This window comes from Rana temporaria, chromosome 1 (assembly GCF_905171775.1).
Source record: "Rana temporaria chromosome 1, aRanTem1.1, whole genome shotgun sequence".
In the NCBI taxonomy this organism is placed as follows: domain Eukaryota; kingdom Metazoa; phylum Chordata; class Amphibia; order Anura; family Ranidae; genus Rana; species Rana temporaria.
In genome coordinates this window covers 466,230,182-466,249,627 of record NC_053489.1, presented here as the reverse complement: position 1 = coordinate 466,249,627, position 19,446 = coordinate 466,230,182, and the positions used below count along the sequence as shown (strand labels likewise).

The following is a 19,446-nucleotide window of genomic DNA, read 5'->3' as shown; positions in this document are numbered from 1 at the left end:
TTGGGCTTTAAAGAAAACCTTTAATGAGATAAACATGGGGGTCTCTATTGCTGAACCACTTATAATAATGCCCTTTTCCTGACTTTAAATGTGCATTTTCCTTCCTGAGTAATATATTCAGGAATCTCCAGTGCTGATAAAACATAGGTGAGAATAACATAATTTTTGTTTAAAAAAAGTGTTTTATTTTTCCTTTTTTTCCGCAGAAACGTACTAACTACATTGTTAAATAACCAACAGCATTGGAAGTTTTGGCAAATACAACCACACATGTGACCATACATTCCTCTCCTCCCCAGCATCCATGTCCCCAGTAGGAAACAAAGCAGTGTAATAAGCATGTAAAAATATAATTAGTCTGAGCATGACAAATTCACATCCAATGTACAAAATCTAATTGCTCCAACCATGGTTTGCTTTGGTGAATTTAATTGGGCATGTGCTGGCTGCATATATATATTCTAACTTAAGTAAGGCTTTGTTAATCAGTTGTATAATAATACTGGATGGTGGGCAGGTGTATATGATTAAATAATACAGTTATTTTTGAGTGTAGAAACGGATTAATCGGAAGACAGTCCTGGCATGAGAACTAGTGACAAAGTTGACCATACTATTCAGTAGGAATAGCTTAGGTGTCTTGGGGGTGGTAAAGCCCAAGTTCTTTGTCAGGAAAGACTGTATTTCCATCAAGTAATTAAAGTGCATCTAAACCCAAAATAAACATTTACTATATTGCAGCTTAACATTTCTTAAATTTGACAGTTCTATTTAAATTTTTATTTTTGAAGATTTTTTTGTTTATTTTATTTTGGCAATAAAAAATGTCTTGTCATAGGACAACAGCGCTCACTCATTGCACTGTTTCTATGGAGGAGCAGCAGTAGCAACCTAGGCTTCTCTACTGATTTGATATAAAAAAGCAATGGAGTTATTTCACTGCATATTAGATACAAGCTCACCACAAATGTTAGTGGGTGCAGACTCCATGACTGTATACATCAAAAACAAAAGAAAAGGAAGAATTACATGTGAACCACTGTTTTCTTGATGCTCTTTTATAAAAGTTGAATATTTTATTATAGTTTCATATAAAACACTTTATATTCTCATAAACAGGCTAAAATACTACCCTTTTCTCCACATGTGTTCATGTCAATATCCAACACCTTTACACCTAAGTGAAAAAACTAAAAATCATAAAGCTGATTTTCTGTACGCCTATACCAAAAACAAGTTGTTAACCATTTATTAAAAAGCCAAGCATCTAAACACATAGGCCCGGATTCACAAAGCACTTACGCCGACGTATCTCGAGATACGCCGCGTAAGTGTAAATATGCGCCGTCGTATCTATGCGCCATGCCCACAAAACTAGATACGCCTGAAAATAGGCTTCATCCGACCAACGTAACTTGTCTACGCCAGCGTATCGTGGGCGCATATTTACGCTGGACGCATGTGGCGCTCCCATTGATTTTGTATTCAAATATGCAAATGAGGGAGATACGGCGATTCACGAACGTACGTGCGCCCGGCGCAGGCTACGCGCGGTGTGCGTAAGTTCTACGTCCGGTCTAAAGTTATTCCCCATAAAGCAGGTGTAACTCAGCACCAGACGTGCACAGGTCAGCTGGACAGCAGCTGCAGCAGCACCGTTACGGACAACCTGAGCAACTACACTTGCAGGACAACACATCTGTATGCCAACATGCCAGGCAGGGCCGCCATCAGGAATTATGGGGCCCCTTACACAGCTTTAGGCATGGGCCTGGGGGGGTGCTGCCGCGAATTGAGAAAGACGAAATAAAGAAAAATATATAAAAAAAGAAACTAAAAATAATATTTTTTTTTTTTAAATATCAAAAAAATAATTTTTCCTAAAAAATAAAAAAAAAGGTGACTTGCCATCTGGGGTCCTGTGCTCACACACACCACATCCACTTCACATTGGTTTAGCCCAAGTCCACCATGCAGGACTTGGGAGCAGCAACGCCACGCCATGGCCCCAATGGTGTTGCTGTCCATTCATACCACATTCACACGGTCGTGGGGATAACCTCTTCCTGACGACCCAAGGTGACACGCCTTGCTGGCAGGAATGTCACCCACACATTCACACACCAGTCACGCTGTAGCCTGCACTACTGACCGTGTGCAGTCACTACAAAAAAAATAAAAGGGATCATGCCATTGGCCGACATGGCATGCCCTTACTGGAGGACGGCACATCTATGCACGTCTCTCCAAAAAAAAAAAAAAGCTCATAATCTGAGCAAAAAAAAAAAAAGAGCACTCATTTTCCCTGTCGTGGGCCAGGCTTGGTGCCACGGCTCCGGCTCCTCAGTTGTCTGGGGGGAGCCTCGGGTGGGGGGGGGTGGGGCATCAGGAGGAGGATCATCCCCGGGTCTGTCACTCCTGGCAGATGCTGGCTGCGTGCCCTCCAACGCAAGGGAAATGCGAGTGAGGACAGAGTTCGTCTGCGCCTGCATCCGCAGCTGGCGGGTGGTGGTGTGCCGCTGGTGGCGCCTGGTCTGCCTTCCCTTCGCCTCGATGGCAGCAGTGTTGGCCTGTATAGCCACTCCCAGGCTCTTCACCTCTGCCACGAGGCCTGCTGCTGTGGCCTGCAGCTCCCAAATGGGCTGGGTATGTCGCTCCAGGCTGGCCTGCACATTAGAGCCCTGGTCACCAGATGGCGAGGGACCCCCTGCCTCCATGTGCTGCCGCATGGCCTCCAGGGTCTGGGCTTGGTCACCCATGCAGGTCACCATAGCAGCGCAGTTAGCACTCACATCCTGCAGGCTGTCAGAGATTGAGGTGCTCTGCTCAGCCTGCTGTGTGAGGCACTGCTGCACAGTGGCTGCGGTGCCCTGCACAGCCACTGTGCATTCAGCCTGGGTCTTGGCTGAGGAGGCCAGGCTGTCTGCCACACGGCGCAATAGCACCCATGTGGCGTGTCTGGCGGCCCTGTTCCCTCGCAAGCCCTTGTTGTAGGGATTCGGGTACACCCCTTGTCTTCCGCAAAGCCTTCCAGGGGGCTGGAGAGGCTTGGGCCCGTCTGTACGGGGTGGCCCTTGAGGGGCTTTCCCTGATGGGGGGAGGTTGAGGGGCTTCCCCTGATGGGGGAGGTTGAGGGGCTTCCCCTGATGGGGGAGAGGTTTGGGAGGGTCCAGGGAAGATGTTATCCTCCTCGAGGTAGACACATTCCTCCAGATCCACATGCTCCTCCTCAACTACCTCTAGAGAGGTGTGGGCACTCTCTTCCGGGGATAGCGTGGGTCGACCAGCAGCAGACGATGGCCCCGCTCCCTCCAGCACATCTGTGGATGACACAAAGCATTCACATGTTGGTGGACCCACACACTTGTCACATCTTCCCTTGCATCCCCTCACATGCTACACACTGGATGGGGGGTAAAACACACTTAGGCCCCATACTCACGAGCAAACATGTCTGCTGAAACTGGCCCGCAGGCCAGTTTCAGCAGACATGTTTGGTCGTGTGTGGGCGCGAGCGGGCCGAATTCCAGCAAACATTTGCCCGCCGGGCCTTTTCCCAGCAGACAAATATTCCTGGACTTGTTTTAAAACAGTCCGCTGGAATTCAGCCCGCTCGGACATGTACGGTCGTCAGTACAGACCTACCGTACATGTCCAGGCGCCCGCCGTCCCTCGCATGCGTCGAATGACTTCGACGCATGCGTGGAAGCATTTTAAAGGCGGGCCGCGCACGTCGCCGCGTCATTGTCGCGGCGACACCGCGTCATCGACGCGGCGACACCGCGGACACGCCCCGCGTATTGTTTACGCGCGGACTTCTGTACGATGGTGTGTACAACCATCGTACAGAAGCCCTCTGGCAGACATGTATGGTGAAAACGGTCCGACGGACCGCTTTCACCATACATGTTTGTCCGTGTGTACCCGGCCTTACAGTACCTGTCCTCAAGGCCTGTTCACTGGAGTCAAAGCCCTCCAGACCCTCCACTTGCTCCCGCTCCAGATATCTGGCGATCACCTCCTCATCGGCAGTGAGCCTGACAGTACTGGCTGGCCCGCCTCCCGTGCCCCTGGCGTGCCTCTTCACCCTGGCCAGCTTCTCTCTGACCTGACGACGCAGGTCATTGATTTTTTTTACCAATGTCCTTAGAGGTCCTTCTCTCATATTCCAAGGGCATTGATCTCCAGGGTGACCTCCTGGAGGATCTCTTCTTTCCTGACCTTGCTGGCCATGCGACTCTGTGTGCAATGGAGGTACACATCGTACATAGAAATGGCAGAGATCAGGATGGCCCTCTCCTCAGCTGAATTTTTTTTCCCTCCTCTCCCTCTCAGTCTCAGGAGCAGACATCGCTCAGAATGCAAAAGTACCTGCACCACGGAAGACAAGCTGCTGGTGTACTTTTGCGCTCGACTGGCGCATGTCTGGGCATATTTATGCTCTGGGCATAGGCGGTGGGCCGGCGTATCGTAGGGGTTACGCTGGGAGTAGTTGTCAGCATGCACAGAGAGGAGCGGGACATACGTTCGCGTCACGGCGCATGCGCCGTTTAAGATACCTAGGACGTAAACCACTGCGACACGCTCGGACCACCATTTGCATGGGGTCACGCCCACTTACACTTACGCTGGCCTGCGCCTTTGCAAATACGATACGCTGGCTCATCTTGGTGAGCAATGGCTTGCTGAATGCAGTGCATGCCTCTCCGCGCTGCGCCGGCGTAGCGTAAAAACGATACGCTACGGCGGCATAAATATGCGCCGATATATGTGAATCCGGGCCATAGACCAGATATGGAGCCAAACAGCCCAATTGGGGACTTAATGGGCCAGATTCACAAAGAGATACGACGGTGTATCTACAGATACACCATCGTATCTCTGACGTAAACTGGTCCTATCTATGCGCCTGATTCATAGAATCAGATACGCATAGATAGGGCTTAGATCTGACAGGTGTAACTGTGTTACACTGTCGGATCTTTTTTTCGATTTAAAAATGGCGCCGGGGGCGTTCCCGCTGATTTACGATAAATAATATGTAAATCAGCGAGATACGCAAATTCACGAACGTACGCGGACCCGACGCAGTCTTCTTACGACGTTTCCGTAGCGGCGTATCCGTCGTATACTTACCCCTGCTTTCATCAGGCGCAGCCAATGTTAAGTATAGCCGAGGTTCCCGCGTCGAATTTAAATTTTTTAACGTCGTTTGCGTAAGTCGTTCTAGAATACGGATGGACGTCTTTTACGTAAGCGTCGCAACCACTGACGTCCTAGCGACGTCAGTGGGAGCAATGCACGCCGGGAAATTCCCCGGATGGCGCATGCGCATTTAAATCGGCGCGGGAACGCGCCTGATTTAAATAGTACACTCCCCTAGCCGCGGAATTTGAATTCCGCCGGGGGATTTAGGATCCGCCGTCGCAAGTTTGGAGGTAAGTGGTTTGTGAATTAGCCACTTGCCTCCTAAACTTGCGGGAGCGGATCTTAATTCACGTAGAACGAGCGGATCTATAGATCCGCTGCGCTACGTGAATCTGGCCCAATAAAAGATGTATGAGACAAGCTTTGTCTCTACTGGAGCATAGCCCATCAGCTATAAAATGTTCAAAGGAGTGTGCAGTGTGTAAAAAAATCATAGATGGTTGCTATCGGCAATGGCATCAGTTGAGAAAGAACTTGTCTTAGACCCTTTTTATTATTCCATTTGGACTTAATGTCCAAGGGCCATATTCTCGTAGATTTGAGGCGGGCGTAGCGTAAGCCATTTACACTACTCCACCCCAACTTACAGGAGCAAGTGCTGTATTCCCCAAACACTTGCTCCGTAGTTTGGGGCGGCGTAGTGTAATTGGCCCGGCGTATCCCCGCGTAATTCCAAGGGGGCGGCTTGTATTTAAATTAAGCACGCCCCCGTGCTGTTCGAACTGCGCATGCGCCGGGCTTAAAATAGCCCAGTGCGCATGCTCCAGTTCTCGACGGAAAACGTCAATGACGCCGACGTGTGCGTCATTGATGTAAAGTCGTATTCAAGAACGACTTAGTAAAACGACGTAACCGACGGGAAAAGACGACGCGGACCCGACGCCATACTTAACATGGCATACGTGGGACTGGCGTAAGGTTACCCCTCATATAGCAGGGGTAACCTTACGCTTACGCAAACGACGTAAGCGACGGTTACGCGACGCGATTTCGTTCGGGAATCGGCGTATCAGGCTCATTTGCATAAACAAATGAGACCTGAACGTAAACGCCATCTAGCGGCCGGCGGCGAATTACATTTAGGATCCGACAGTGTAAGTGACTTACACTAGTCGGATCCTAGCCTAAATCCGGCGTATCTTGTTTTGTGAATACAAAACAATGATACGCCGGCGGGAAATTCGATTTACGCCGGTGTATCAGTAGATACACCGGCGTAACTTGTTTGAGAATATGGCCCCAAGTGACTAGAGATAAGGTTATATATAAAGCTACCAATGTATGCCATGTTTGTATTTCCATTTATACAAGCAATAAGTAATTTTTTGCTGTTTTTCCACAAAAATAATAGCACTCTACCCATAATTGTGTTTTGCAATTATACCGTATTTATCGGGGTATAGCGCGCTCCCGCGTATAGCGCGCACCCCTAAAGTTGCCCCGAATTCCTGTGGAAAAAAGTTTTTTGTACTTAGTTTTGGTGTCTTGCGCGGCGTCCATCGGCGGCCTCGTCGGGTCCAGCGTCCGTCTGCGGCTTCGGGTGTCCTCTTCGTCGGGTCCGGCGTCCTTCTGTGGCGTCCTCACGACCTCCCCGCTCGTTTCCCGCGCCGAGTTTGAATACTGTGCCAACATATACAGAGCGCAGTACACTCGTGTATTGTCGGCAATGCTCGGCTACTCTCGCGCTGACGTCCTGTACGTCCAGGACATCAGCGCGGGAGGAGCCGAGACTGCCCGACAATACATAAGTGTACTGCGCTCGGTATATGTCGGCGCAGTATTCAAACTCGGCGCGGGAAAGCGGGTGATTTTCAGGGCAAAAAAGTGCGTGGTATACGCCGAGAAATATAGTATATATTTTTTTCAACCAATATCCACCAAATATTGACAAATTGCTGTTGCTTTAAAACTGAGTTCCACCCAAAAGTGTATCTTCCACTTATCTGATCCCTCGCCCCTCTGGTGCCACATTTAGCACATTTCGGGGGTGCCAGTTTTTTACAGGTACCGGGGGCCAGATTCACAAAAGAGATACGACGGCGTATCTCCTGATACGCCGTCGTATCTCTGTTTTAGGGCCGTTCTAACTATGCGACTGATTCATAGAATCAGTTACGCATAGCTAGCCCTAAGATCCGACATGTGTAATTGAATTACACCGTCGGATCCTAAAAGATCCTTGAGATCTGCCTTTGCCTCCCGCCTCTTTGACTGACCAGAGCTGAAGGAGGAGTGTCGAGCTGTGTCGGGGCTGCTGGATACCGGACGGCGAAAGGGTCCCCCGACTGCCCACTGGCTGCGCGCCCGTTGATTTGCTTGGCCGGATCACATCGCACTCAGCAGGAGAGGAGGGTGGAACCAGAGCTTCCTCGACGCCGCTCCCGAGATATCGCGAGATTACGGGATCCTGCGAGGGGGGTCTGGCTGACACGCTGACACGCTGGCTAGAGCTGGAGAGACAGACTGGAGAGCTGGATGGTAGCGACGGGCCCCATCAGAGGTGCAACCGGAGGGGATAGAGGGGACTATACAGGACCGGGACACTGTTAACGGAGATACCGGTAAGGAGACTGCTTCAATATGCAGATATAGCCATTTAAGGCCCCTGGTGGCTGCTCTATTATCTGGCATCTGAGACTTTGCTGAATCCCAGTGTTATCTGTGTTACCTCTACTCTTAATAGACTGTGATCCGTAGAAAGGGGGAGAGAAAAGGGAGGAGTGGATTTAAAAACCTACAAATAATGACTGCTTTTTTTATTTGCAAAGAGTGATGGTTAAGGTATATGGGACACATGCTATAACACAAGAACCATAAACCTATATAATCTGCAGGCTACTTAACCCCAAAAGGAGATTGCGCTCCTATATGGACTATCATAGACTGCTAGGATAGGGGGTCCCTGACAGTACCGATAGTATTGAGGCGCTGCTAGTAGATCCACCCCCCCCCCCTTTTTTTTTTTTTGTCCCACCACTGGTGAGCCATCTCTCTTTGTGGCTTCCTTTTTTCCTCCTATCCCCATGTTCACCATGACCAATAAACGCGGGTCTGAGGACCAGCAACACTTAGAGGGGGCCCCTAACACACGATCCACTAAGGGGAAAGAGAAGGGTAGTCAGGCTGCGGCGGCTAAGCTGGAGCGCTTTTTTCACCCCTCTCAGCCTGCACCACAAGTACAATCGCAATCCCCTATAAAAGGAGGCCTATCGCCATCAGCTACACATATTAAGGGCCCTGTAGGAGCATCGACTGCTAGGAAAAGCCAGGGGTCGGGGGTCCTTAAATCAACTAACCCCACAAACTCAACCGTGACTAAGGCCCAGACCGCCAAGGGACCTGGGGGGGAGGCACACGGAAATGCATCTGCATTGGCTGCGCCTGCGATACCAGATTTCACCACCCTACCCAGTCCTGAACCAGTAGATGAGCCCACATTGAAGGATGTTCTGCGGGCTGTCAATGATTGTAAGGAATTCATGGTAGGCTTCGACAACCAGCTAAAGAGCCTGAGGGATGAACTTGCTTCAATTCATCAAGACATGCGCAAGACTGTCGAACGAGTTACTACCCTGGAGGAACGAGTTAGTACGGTAGAGGACACCCTATATCCATTTGAGAAGGAACTCGGAGAACTACAGGAGAAAACGAATCAACAAGCAGCCAAACTAGATGAAATCGAGAACAGACTTCGAAGAAATAACGTTCGAGTGATTGGTCTTCCGGAACGAAGTGAGGGGCCCAACACTATATCCTTCATTGAGGGCTGGCTCAGGGAAATCTTTGGCCCTGACACTTTCTCACCCTTTTTCTCCATTGAGAGGGCCCATCGAGTTCCTTTCAAACCCCCGCAGGAAGGAGGGCGTCCTAGATCACTACTTTTTAAGCTCTTCTACTATGGCGATAAAGTCACTCTTCTACAAAAAGCCAGGGAAAGAGGAGATATTACGTACAACGGAGCAAGAATTTCATTTTACCCCGACTTCTCTCCAGACCTACAAAAACGCAGAGCGGAATTTACGCAAATAAAGCGCACCCTACAGCAACATAAGGTGGTCTACGCCTTACAGTACCCGGCCCGTTTACGGGTTACAGCCTTGGGCCGAACCCTTTTTTTCAACTCACCGGCAGAGGTGGCACAATGGCTGGAGACAAACAGCAAGGATTTCTAGACATCAATACAACATAACTATATGTCTCCCCCCTTTTTCTTTTTGGAGGGGCATTCCTTTTTCTTTTTTTTTCTTTTTTAAGTAATAGTTATGCTTTTTTTTTTTTTTCTTTCCCCTTTCTCTCACAACCTGATTGCCTACACAAGGGGAAAGAAAGAAAAAGGAAAAGGGAGCACTATAAGATGAATAACACTATAAAGTCTCACTATTTTGTGGGGGGGTTTCACAATTTGATTGATTACACAAGGAGAATAACATTGTAGAACAATAACACTATAATGACTCACTATTTGATTATATGGGGGGGAGGTTTGTTTGTTTCTTGTCTGTTCTGTGGGGGTTTTTTTTTTTTTTTTCTTTTTTTCTTTTTTTTTTTTTTAAGGGGAAGGGGAGGGGGAGGTCCCCCCCCCCTTTTTTTTTTTTTTGTCTGGGAGGGCGTGATACGTACTTATTGTCACTTACTGTTATTTATATAGTCACACAAAGTTCATATAGCAAGTTGCTAATGATCCTAATCTGTTTAAGTTTTTAAGTCTGTATATGTACAGACAATTAGCTGGGAAAATTGTTTTTTTTTTTTTTTTCTCTTTTATATATATATATATTTTATATATTTTTTTTATGTATATATATATATATATAGTTCAATTGGGTATACAAGGAAACTTGCACTATAAGATTAATGGCACTAAATATTCCACTACTTTGAGGCTTTCTCTTCTTGTTTCAGGGAGAGGGGGTAGGTGGTGGGGAAGGGGGAGGGAGGGGGACCCGTCTTTTTCTGTAAGGGGAAGGGGGGCATTTGGGGTATAGAGGGTGTTGTTTTGAATTGATTGACACTTTATTGACACTTTTTGTATTATGCTTATTTATACATTATTAGAGGTTCTAGTCTGCCTGAGTTACCACACACACGGATAATTGGTTTACCCAACTAACTCGGGGGTGGGGGGGTACTATGTTCACTCTTATTACGCTAATGACTCCAATCATGTAGGTTGGGTAAGTTGATCGATAATTGGACTAATTTGATCAACCGTGGAGTCCCTCTTCTCCTTCCTCCTTTCTTTATCCCCCCCCCTTTTTCCCCCCTTTATTTTTTTTTTATTTTTTTTTTTCTTGGGAGGGGGGGGGGGAAGGCAGATATTCTCTTTCTCGGCCCTGAGAGATGGAGGCTCGGAACTTGAATTTGATTAGGGGGATGGGGGGGGAGATGAGAGGCTCTCGCTCCTCTGCTGAGGGAGAGAGGTGAATAAGTGCGAGAATGGGAGGATGGTTGTGGTTAGATGAGGGTGGTGAGGTCACAGGTGAAGCCCTATGGGGAAGCCCAGGTGGGCAGGGGGGAGGGGAGATTGGGGAGGGGGGAGGATGGGAGGGGGGAGGGGAAAAGTGGGAGGGAATTTTGGGGGAAAGAGGTATCTTGGTCATCATAGAGGAGAGGTCTTGGTTTTGATAAGTGGCAGAGGGATGGGGAAGAGGAGAGAGAAGGGGATGAGAAAAATTTGGTTGCTCTATACTATGCTTATTTTATGTCATTACTACTTTATTTAGTCCATGGCTTTGAGGATTAAATCATGGAACGTACGAGGGCTAGGGGACCCCACTAAGAAAGCACTGGTGCTGGCCTCAATGGAGGGAAGGGGGCCAGGGATACTCTGCTTACAGGAGACACACCTGACCAAGGACACGATGACCCAACTGGGTCTACGAAAATTCCCGTTTCGCTACCATTCTGTACACTCCTCATATTCGAGAGGAGTGAGCATAATGGTGGGGAAAGGTGTGCCATTTACATGTGAGAGAAGTTTGATAGACGAGCAGGGGCGGTATGTGTTCCTGGCCTGCTCTATTGAAAATAAGCAGTATATTATCGCCAATATTTATATCCCCCCCCCCATTTAAGTTTGATGTCCTACAGAAATTAGTGGAATTTATGTTGGACAAAACTGACATTCCCTTAATAGCAGTGGGAGACTATAATGAAGTACTAGACAGAGCCTATGACAGATTCCCCTCGACATACGACTCAAATATGGAACAAGGGAGCCGACTGGCCCAATTTCTGGATGAGATGGGATTAAAGGACATTTGGCGTACCCGACATCCTTGTATCCGACAGTATTCTTGTCTATCTAGCTCCCATGCTACTTTGTCCAGAATCGACATGGCCTTGGGAAACGAGTTGGCTCTGGGCATGGTTGAGAAGATAGAATATGGGCCAAGGGGAATCTCGGACCACTCACCATTGGACTTAGTGATTAGGAGGAGTAAGAACACCTCTCAAAGAGAGTGGAAAATTAGTCCATACTGGCTTGAGCTGTTGGGAGACTCACAGGAGCTGTTAAATAGCCTGAAAGAATATGTCGAAATAAACACAGGCTCGGCAAAGCCTGGAGTGGTCTGGGATTCGCTGAAGGCTTATTTGAGGGGTTTGCTAATCCAGAGAGTGGCAAGGGTACAGAGAGAGTCTAGGATATGGGAGGAGGACCTTAGAAGGGAAGTGATGGTAGCCGAACAAAGATATATTGAGACCCCGTCCCCAAGCAGGCAAAGAGAGTGGCTCGACAAACAGAAGGTCTATAAAATGGCTACTATGAGAAAGGCAGAGAACCATCGAATATTTCAAAGACAAACCCAATTCGGGGAGGGGGAGAAAGTGGGGCGAGTCTTGTCCTTGCTGACTCGGGCCAACTCCCCCTCTTCAAATATTTTGGCAATTAGGTCCTTAACAGGTGATATCTCTACGGACGGTAGTGAGATAAGACAAATATTCCACGGCTTTTATAAATCTCTCTACAAATCAAGGGGAGGAAACGAAGGAATGGAAATCTTCTTCCAGGGAATTCCAACTCCAACACTATCAGATAAAGATAGGGAAAAGTTGGACTCTCCAGTTACATTGGAAGAATTACAGAGGGCAGTAGCGGGGATGTCCAGCCACAAAGCACCCGGCCCGGACGGGCTCCCAATAGAGATCTATAGGCGCTTTGGTGGAGCTTTGCTACCAGAATTGCTTCAGACATTGAAAAGTGCTTTTTTAGAAGGGCAGCTTCCCTCCTCCATGATGGAGGCAACGATTGTTGTAATCCATAAAGAGGGAAAGGATAAACTAGACCCGATTTCCTACCGCCCAATATCATTGCTCTGTACAGATGCAAAAATCCTTGCCAAAGTACTGGCAGATCGCTTAAAAGGGTGTATTGAGAGCCTTATCCACTCTGATCAATCAGGATTCATTCCAAACAGGTCAACTAGCAAAAACATCAGAAGAGCCTTCTTAAATATACAGATTCCCATTGATAATGAGGGCCCTAGAGCTCTGCTGGCTTTAGACGCCGCTAAAGCTTTTGATAGTATCGAGTGGCCATACCTATGGAAGGTATTAGAAAGCTTTGGATTTGGCCCAACATTTATTAAGTGGGTCAAACTCCTATACAGCGAACCACGAGCAAAAATTTAAATCAACGGTGAAGTCTCAGATATATTTGAGCTTGAGAGAGGGACGAGACAGGGCTGTCCCCTTTCACCGCTTCTGTTCGCACTTGCTATGGAACCTCTTGCTATCAAAACCAGATTAAATAAAGATATACAAGGATTTAGAAGGGGTACAGAGGAGGACAAGATATCGCTTTTTGCGGACGATGTCCTGTTTTTTATAGGAAATGTGGATAGCTCGTTGATTACAGTGGTCCAAATGATTAAGGAGTTTGGAAGATTCTCGGGGCTAAGTGTGAATTGGGATAAGTCGGCCCTACTCCCATTAGATCCGCTGGGGGTTCAGACAATCGCCGAAATGCCCCAGCTGAAAATATCAACAAAATTGAAATATTTGGGGGTTTGGATCACTAGTGAAGTTAAGGAGTACACCACCAATAATATAGCTCCACTATTGTTGAGACTGAGATTAAAGAAGGATGCTTGGGGCCGCTTCCCCCTCTCTGTAGCTGGGAGATGCAACCTGATAAAAATGATCTGGCTACCCCAGATACTGTACGTTCTCCACAACTCTCCAATTTGGGTGAACCAAATATGGTTCAAACGAATGGAAACATTATTCAGGGAGTTAATGTGGAAGGGAGGCCAGGCCAGAATTAGACTGCAGACTATGCAGCTCCCGGTGAAGGAGGGGGGGATGGCGGTCCCACACCCTAGAACATATTTTTTGGCATCTCAGTTGCAACACATGGTGGGTTGTGGTATTCAAAATTCAGGTATTAACGACTTTAGATTAATCCTATTAAGGTCCCCACATAAAATCCTAATAGAAGCCCTGGAGGCAGACTCACTTCACTATCAGTGCCCAACTGTAAAGCTAATCAACAAGGTGTGGCAAACTACTAAAGCTTTGCTGGGATATACTGGTGTAACTGAGTATGCCCCCCCTTGGGCACAATGAAAACTTGACAGAACTTAAAGATACTGAAATCCCTAAGATCTGGGAGAATCAGGGGATAACACGGGTATTACACATGTATGAGGGAGACTTAATTAAAACGTTTTCGAAACTGAGGAGTGAATTTAACATACCAAATAAAACATTCTTTAAATATTTACAAGTCAGGCACGCCCTCCAAACCCAATTTAAGATCCATCCGATGGTTAGGACCCATACCCCTGAGCTCCTTAAAATGATTCAGACTAATATTACAAAAGGTCAAATTTCTGTACTGTACGGGAAATTGGGGGCTAAAGCCATAAGTCAAACCGGGGTCTCTAAAAGCCGAGAAAGATGGGAAAGAGACATTGGATTGCTAACCAAATCTTACAGAGAGGAACATTGGTGTCAATTGCCCCTGCGCAGAGATTGTCCCATCTATTTCTACTGCACAGGGTCTATTACACCCCTAAAAAAATGTTTGTATTAGGCTGGAATGCAAACGATGAATGCCCCAGATGCAAAGCAACTGGAGATTTTATCCACATGTTCTGGAGATGCCCCAAGCTTTTTAGATATTGGATAGAAGTGATAAATAGGATTAATAAAATCTTTAAGACCTCTTTAGAGCCGGAGGCCAGAACTTGCCTACTAGGGGACACGGAAGAACATAGAATCCCTGCAGGAGCACTGGAAAGCGTGCTTAGGTGCCTCTTCCAAGCTCGGAAGCTAATAGCACAGAGATGGCAAGCGCATGTTCCTCCAACAGTCGAAAAATGGGTTGAAAACATCAATGCTCTAATTTGGTGCGAGAGGGTGGCCTTTATTAAGCAAGGAAATTACAACAGGTTTAGAAGAGTGTGGGAGCCTTGGCTGACAGAAATGGGAATATCTGTAGAGAGATAGTCTCTATAGGGGGATCACAAACCCCCTCTTACCCCAGTAGATGATAAAACCGAATGACAAGGATAAATTAATCTAATAGCGCTCTCTCCAGTTTTGGATATGCTGGATTCCCTTTCCAGGTCTTTGAGATTAGACCCTTTTTCCCTTTTTGTGTTTTTTATCTCTCTTTTCGCGCTCTTTCTCAATTTACTCTTTTTTTTTTTTACCCCCTGTCAACCAAACAAAAGACAATTTAGACCAAGATATCTGCCTCTACTTTTTATAAATAAACTTATAATATTAATAGGGAGGGTGGGAGGGGGGAGAAGAGAGGGAGGGGATGGGGTAAATTAAGGAATTTAAATGAAATATGCTTGGCTATATGTAGAAATACAATGTAACTGTACCAGACGATGTAAACTATAGCTATGTAAACATATAAATCTGTAGATATGTCTATTTCTTGGAAAACAATAAAGAAAAATTAAGATAAAAAAAAAATATCCACCAAATATTGACAAATTGCTGTTGCTTTAAAACTGAGTTCCACCCAAAAGTGTATCTTCCACTTATCTGATCCCTCGCCCCTCTGGTGCCACATTTAGCACATTTCGGGGGGTGCCAGTTTTTTACAGGTACCGGGGGCCAGATTCACAAAAGAGATACGACGGCGTATCTCCTGATACGCCGTTGTATCTCTGTTTTAGGGCCGTTCTAACTATGCGACTGATTCATAGAATCAGTTACGCATAGCTAGCCCTAAGATCCGACATGTGTAATTGAATTACACCGTCGGATCCTAGGATGCAATACTTCGGCCGCCGCTGGGGGGAGTTCACTTCGTAAACCAGCGTCGGGTATGCAAATTAGCAGTTACGGCGATCCACGAAAGTTTTTCCCGTCGTTACGTCGGCGCAAGTCTTAGTTTCCCGTCGCAAAGTTAGGGGTACTTTAACATGGTGTAAAATGACTCCACCATGTTAAAGTATGCCCGTCTTTCCCGCGTCGCTTTTGAATTTTTTTGTTTTCCCGGCGTGAGTACGTTACGCACGTCGCGATTCTCAACACGTCGGCGCGTCATAATTTCGCGCAAAGCACGTCGTGAAATTTGCGAACGGAGAATGCGCAGTACGTCCGGCGCGGGAGCGCGCCTAATTTAAATGGTACCCGCCCCATTTGAATTGGGCCGCCTTGCGCCGGACGTATTTACGATACACCGCCGCAAGTTTACAGGTAAGTGCTTTGTGGATCGGGCACTTAGACTGAAAACTTGCGGCGGTGTAACGTAAACGGGTTACGTAACGCTGCGCCGCAGGTACGAGAATCTGGCCCCCTGTCCCCACTTCCGGGAGACCGGGCCATGGAGAATTACATCAGCAGCTCGGCCCCCCTCCTCCTCCCTTCCCTTCTGCTAGGCCAGTGAGAGAGCGCAGCTCGCTTCTCCTTATGCGCAATAGGGACCAAAAGGCTACACTGCCGGGTTCCCTTACCAGCAATTGTGGCAGCAGCACCCGACCAGCTGAGGTTAACATCGGCATTAGGGATGAGCTTTGAGTTCGAGTCAAACTCATGTTTGACTCGAACATCGGTTCTTTGACCGTTCGCCGAATTTTGAACATTATGGGCTGTTTGCGCCAAATTCGAGTGGCGCGTCGCGGCCCATAATTCACTGCGGCATCGCAGTGCATTGCTGGCTGATGATTGGCCAAGCATGCACTATGACCCGCATGCTTTGGCCAATCACAGCCTGGTAAGAACGGAGAGCCAAAATTGGCCAAAGCCAGGGTGGCTTTGGCCAGTTATGTCTCAGGGGGTTTAGTACACGCCCCACACTACAGGCATACCCCACTTTTAAATACACAATGGGACCAGAGCATGTATGTAAAACGAAAATGTACTTAAAGTGAAACAATACCTTTTTTCACTTATAGGGTGTAGTGGGGGCTCAGGGGGTGTAGTGGGGGTGTTAGGAGCTGTAGTTAAGGTCTCAGGGGCTGTAGTGGGGGTGTCAGAGGCACACTGGAACAGGGCGGGCTATGCTCTCTGAGCTTCAGTTCCTTCTACTACGGCTGCAAAATGTCTGTACAGTGCTTGCAAGGCACTTTACATACACTCACGGGTATGTCCTTACTCGCGAGTGTATGTAAAGTGAATGTACTTAAAGCGGGGTATGCCTGTATATAAGGCTGCCTGCATGGCTGCCTTGTGTAGTGTGTTGCAGTGGTGGTGAAAGAAAGACAGAGAGAGACAGTGTCATTTCATTTGAGTTAGATAGAGCAGGCAGGTAAGTCGGTTAGCTGCAGTTACAGTGTGTAGAGGATATATATGCATCCCAGGTGTTGTGTGTTTATATATATATATATATATATATATATATATATATATATATATATATATATATATATATATATATATATATATATATATACATATATACACACACACACACACATACACTGTATTCAGTTTAGCTAGATCCGTTCCTGTTATTCTCTTCCTGATATACTGACAGGCAGGCAGGTGATTGTGCTAGCTGCAGTATTTTCATTTAGTGTACTGTGTCCTTTGATACAATTGCTGATGTTCTCATACTAACACCACAGGCAGGGAGCTGCAAGTATTTTCAGTTAGTGTACTGTGTCCTTTGCACAGTGTGCACCTAAAGCTACCTGAATAGGATTGCTGGTGTTCTCATACTAATACCACAGGCAGGGAGCTGCAAGTATTTTCAGTTAGTGTACTGTGTCCTTTGCACAGTGTGCACCTATAGCTACCTAAATACAATTGCTGGTGTTCTTATACTAAAACCACAAACAGGGAGCTGCAGTATTTTCATTTAGTGTACTGTGTCCTTTGCACAGTGTGCACCTAAAGCTACCTGAATACAATTGCTGGTGTTCTCATACTAATACCACAGGCAAGGAGCTGCAAATATTTTCATTTAGTGTACTGTGTCCTTTGAACAGTGTGCACCTAAAGCTACCTGAACACAATTGCTGGTGTTCTCATACTAATACCACAGGCAGGGAGCTGCAAGTATTTTCAGTTATTGTACTGTGCCCCTTGCACAGTGTGCACCTAAAGCTACCTGAATACAATTGCTGGTGTTCTCATACTAATACCACAGGCAGGGAGCTGCAAGTATTTTCAGTTGGGGTACTGTGTCCTTTGCACAGTGTGCACCTATAGCTACCTGAATACAATTGCTGGTGTCCTCATACTAATACCACATGCAGGGAGCTGCAAGTATTTTCAGTTAGTGTACTGTGTCCTTTGCACAGTGTGCACCTAAAGCTACATGAATAGAATTGCTGGTGTTCTTATACTAATACCACAGGCAGGGAGCTGCAAGTATTTTCAGTTAGTGTACTGTGTCCTTTGCACAGTGTGCACCTAAAGCTACCTGAATACAATTGCTGGTGTTCTCATACTAATACCACAGGCAAGGAGCTGCAAATATTTTCAGTTAGTGTACTGTGCCCTTTGCACAGTGTGCACCTAAAGCTACCTGAATACAATTGCTGGTGTTCTCATACTAATACCACAGGCAGGGAGCTGCAAGTATTTTCAGTTGGGGTACTGTGTCCTTTGCACAGTGTGCACCTATAGCTACCTGAATACAATTGCTGGTGTCCTCATACTAATACCACATGCAGGGAGCTGCAAGTATTTTCAGTTAGTGTACTGTGTCCTTTGCACAGTGTGCACCTAAAGATACATGAATAGAATTGCTGGTGTTCTCATACTAATACCACAGGCAGGGAGCTGCAAGTATTTTCAGTTAGTGTACTGTGTCCTTTGCACAGTGTGCACCTATAGCTACCAAAATACAATTGCTGCTGTTCTTATACTAAAACCACAAACAGGGAGCTGCAGTATTTTCATTTAGTGTACTGTGTCCTTTGCACAGTGTGCACCTAAAGCTACCTGAATACAATTGCTGGTGTTCTCATACTAATACCACAGGCAGGGAGCTGCAAGTATTTTCAGTTAGTGTACTGTGTCCTTTGCACAGTGTGCACCTATAGCTACCTAAATACAATTGCTGCTGTTCTTATACTAAAACCACAAACAGGGAGCTGCAGTATTTTCATTTAGTGTACTGTGTCCTTTGCACAGTGTGCACCTAAAGCTACCTGAATACAATTGCTGGTGTTCTCATACTAATACCACAGGCAAGGAGCTGCAAATATTTTCAGTTAGTGTACTGTGTCCTTTGAACAGTGTGCACCTAAAGCTACCTGAACACAATTGCTGGTGTTCTCATACTAATACCACAGGCAGGGAGCTGCAAGTATTTTCAGTTATTGTACTGTGCCCTTTGCACGGTGTGCACCTAAAGCTACATGAATACAATTGCTGGTGTTCTCATACTAATACCACAGGCAGGGAGCTGCAAGTATTTTCAGTTGGGGTACTGTGTCCTTTGCACAGTGTGCACCTATAGCTACCTGAATACAATTGCTGGTGTTCTCATACTAATACCACATGCAGGGAGCTGCAAGTATTTTCAGTTAGTGTACTGTGTCCTTTGCACGGTGTGCACCTAAAGCTACATGAATACAATTGCTGGTGTTCTCATACTAATACCACAGGCAAGGAGCTGCAGTATTTTCACTTGGTGTACTGTGTCCTCTGCACATTGTGCACCTAAAGCTACCTGAATACAATTGCTGGTGTTCTCATACTAATACCACAGGCAGTGAGCTGCAGTATTTTCATTTAGTGTACTGTGTCCTTTGCACAGTGTGCACCTAAAGCTACCTGAATACAATTGCTGGTAGTCTCACACTAATACCACAGGCA

The 19,446-nt window shown here is 46.7% G+C and overlaps 1 protein-coding gene across 2 annotated transcripts in view; it reads right to left on the bottom strand.

Moving 5' to 3' along the window:
- LOC120917126 (complement C3-like) overlaps positions 1 to 19,446 on the bottom strand; it is a 284,580-nt gene that overhangs the window by 124,227 nt on the left and 140,907 nt on the right. The window lies entirely within an intron of this gene.